Source organism: Notothenia coriiceps, unplaced genomic scaffold (assembly GCF_000735185.1).
Source record: "Notothenia coriiceps isolate Sejong01 unplaced genomic scaffold, NC01 NC01_scaffold00034164, whole genome shotgun sequence".
Classification (NCBI taxonomy): domain Eukaryota; kingdom Metazoa; phylum Chordata; class Actinopteri; order Perciformes; family Nototheniidae; genus Notothenia; species Notothenia coriiceps.
The window spans coordinates 1-3,581 of record NW_011366865.1 but is presented as its reverse complement, the minus strand read 5'-3'; the positions used below and the strand labels follow the sequence as shown (position 1 = coordinate 3,581).

The window sequence follows — 3,581 nt, the reverse complement described above, 5'->3', positions numbered from 1 at the left end:
AACTGGATGGCCTACCTACCTGTCAGCCTTCCATCTGTGCACAAACTGATCTCGTGCCCTCGTTGGTCATGTGCGCGTTCGTGTGTGTTGGAGGAGGGGCTCTGTGAGGAAGTGGCAGATTTTCTCCGGCTGTGTATTTTCAAATTCTAGCGCACTCGAGCTGGTTTCTCCAAAATTACCTACCCCACCTTTAAGTACAGAATGCTGCATTAAGCGCCACCACCCCCCCACAAACAATATATCTATATATATTTATATATATATATACACAAACACAGACGCTTACAGTGCATTTAATTGACAACTAGAGCAGTAACAACCTGCTGCAAAGATATTCTTTATTACTGATATTAAAACGTGTCACCCTTCACACACACACACACACACACACACACACACACACACACACACACACACACACACACACACACACACACACACAATCTCTCTCTCTACACACACACACACACACACACACACACACACACACACACACACACACACACACACACACACACACACACACACACACACACACACACACACACACACACATATATATTGACTGTTGTGTTTTTTAGTTACTTGATGTGTGCATATGTATACATGTGTCTATGTTGATGATGTATATCTATAAGTGGGTATACAGGTGTGTATATATATATACACATATTTTGATATGTATTTGTATTGTGTATCCTCTGGACTGTAGGAGACTGCCTCTCTATCTCTCTGTCTGTACACACAAACTGACAGATGGACAGTAAAGTAGATTTTGTAACCCTGAAGCAGGACTGTTGACCAACAGACCGTGACGTCAGAGAGGAATGGTGACGTCATGAAGCCTAACACGCAGTTTTATTGTAATTGATAATAATAACTTGATTATAATCTGACCTTTGAGGGTGTGCAGTTTGTCCTCCTCTCCTCCAACCTCCACCTTCATGCTTTCAGCGGCTGCAGCCATGACACCGTCGGTCCCCCTGCGTAAAGACACCGAGTGGAAACAAGCAGCCTTCTTCTTCTCTTTGGAGTGTTATGGTGGTTGGCAAACAGCTTTTATGTGCATTTACCGCCACCTTCTGGACTGGAGTGTTGACCACAAAACATGGGAAGAAATCAGTGAGCTACAAGGAAGAAAAAAGAGAAATAACTCAATCAAAATAACAAAACTAAATTCTCTTCATCAACCCGGTACTTTCTAAGAACTCAAACAATGCTTTAAAGTTGTCCTCCTCGCAACTCAAGAGGTTCTTAAGGTTTAACAATACTACTATCTCCACATTTCTTTACCTTTCTCTGCAGTTTTATATCTGGCAGATAACATGTTTCCCAATTAAATGCAAGGGACCAGAGAGAGGGTCAGTGAACGCACCGTCAGGCAGAGAGAGAGAGGGTCAGTGAACGCACCCTCACGGAGAGAGAGAGAAAGGGCCAGTGAACGCACCGTCATGTTTCCCAATTAAGATGCATTGTTGTATTTCATCCTGTGCCCTGATTGCAGTCTTGTAATAGGGTCTTGCTCAGTAGTTGTCTTTCTATTGTTTTAAAACCTCCTACTTTTTCCTGTATTTTATAAAACACTCGTCCAGAAAATCAGTGCCGTCTACTAATATTAAAAGTATTATTCCACAAATATTGATGCAAATATTATTATCCTTGTCTTAGATATCATGCAGGATATTTTTTACAGTTTTGTTAACATAATATTTGTATTTCTTGTTACTCTAAAATTGCTCTTCCAGGTTGTTTTCATCCGGGTCTCTAGGGGTCGCTCTCACCGTGACGTCATCTGCCTTCTTCTCCGTCGTTGTCTTCCCGATCAACCAATCAGAGCGCTCCATTCAGCAGTGACCTGGAAACAGTTGCTGCTAGGTCAAATTCAGTTTGGAGGAATTGGAAATCCACCGTCTGATTTGTTGATGAAAATGGAGATTAAAGTGTTGTTTCAGAGCCGGAACCCTGAGCTAATCAAAGGTACAAACCTACCGATGATCAGTGACACGAATCATCGATCAATAAGTCGTTAAATGTGTGTTTATTCTTTGGTTTCCCCGGGAAATACGAGCATATGTTGCTGTGTTGTTTGCTTTAAAACAATCATGTTCGTTTTATTTCGGATTCCTGAACATACAAACGATGCCTCCAGACGTTGAGTTATAACTAAACGCGGTGTTTACAATTATTATTTTGGCGCTAATTTGTGGCGAGATTTAAGATTACAGACAATAACAACAACAGTTGGCGCCAGCGGGAAACAAACCGGAAACGCTTTGTCGATATTAAGAGTAAAACACGCATTTGTCCGGTTCAATAACAGCCTTACGTTCAGCTCTCCACACCCAGATATTATCTATACTAACAAACACATAGGATAAACACTTCCATATAAGAAAACTTAGAAATATAAGATGATTTACGTTAAAAAATAAGCAGAAATACAGATTTTCAGATGTATAAACAGCAGATATAAAAGACATGCATTCATAAAGTAACTAACAGAGAGAGACAGAGAGGCACAGAGAGAGAAAAAGAGAGAAAGGGACAGCGAGAGAGGGACAGTTTATAAATTCAGATTTTGAGACACATATAGGAACAATTTAAGAGGATTTGTTATAGATTAAACCATCCAACGTTATATGTAAGTAATTTAGACCATGGGTGGACTAACAGAAAACTAATTAAAACTAAATTAAGAGGTTTCTTGTTCACGGTTCAACTTCTGAAATGTAATATTTGCTGCTTTTGGTTTTAATCAATGGAGTATTTTCTCTACAATGAGTACTACACAATACTTGAACATGAGTATTTTAACAGTGTGGTATATTATGTATAAAGTGTTTGAACAGACTTTTAACCTGGTTGTTTAACTAATAAACATTCGTTTAAATGAAATTAAACCAGTTCATTAATGTTGTGGCAGTCTCAACACAGACTTATAACTTCCTGGCAGTATTTAGAACACCGTTTAAAGGTTTTAATGTTAAACTAAGTCGTGTTTGAGTCTGAATCTGAGATGTTTTGTAACATTGTTTTTCACACTGTTTTGTAACCTCGCCCAAACAAATACGTTGATTCCCCCGCAGCTGGCCTGCAGCACGTGATCTCTCTACTCGCCACCTGATTGGCTCCGTCACAGCGTCAATTTAAAGAGCCAAGCGCGAGCGGCGTTCCTATTGGCCGACTGCGTTCCGGCGCCAATATTTCAATATAAAGAGGGAGCAGACAGCTGCTGGAGCCGCTCAGTCTCTCTCTCCCCTGCTTTTAACTTTCACACCGTAACTTATTTCATTTTAAACCCGTCACAATGCTTTCTGTTCGCGCGCCTCTGTCCGCGAAGAAGGAGAACTCTCTCAGCAGTGAGATGAACAAGATGGCGCTGGACAAAGAAAACACGGTAAGAACTAAAAAGCAGCTTTTACCGTTAAAATGACTCTTTGTTTGGGTCGTTAAACAAAAAAGAAGCAATTTGTACTTCCTGCAGCTTTATCTCGTGTGTGTTTCACTCGGATCCGATGAAATAAACGATTTTAATCAGATTATTGTTTCTCTTTTTTCAGCCCCCGAGCCTCAACACCACG

The 3,581-nt window shown here is 40.4% G+C and overlaps 1 long non-coding RNA gene across 1 annotated transcript; it reads left to right on the top strand.

Moving 5' to 3' along the window:
• Nucleotides 1-1,837: 1,837 nt before the first annotated feature.
• Nucleotides 1,838-3,581, top strand: LOC104961982 (uncharacterized). The gene is made up of 3 exons (XR_800162.1): nucleotides 1,838-1,977; nucleotides 3,087-3,397; nucleotides 3,561-3,581. It is a non-coding gene; the product is annotated as an uncharacterized lncRNA (long non-coding RNA).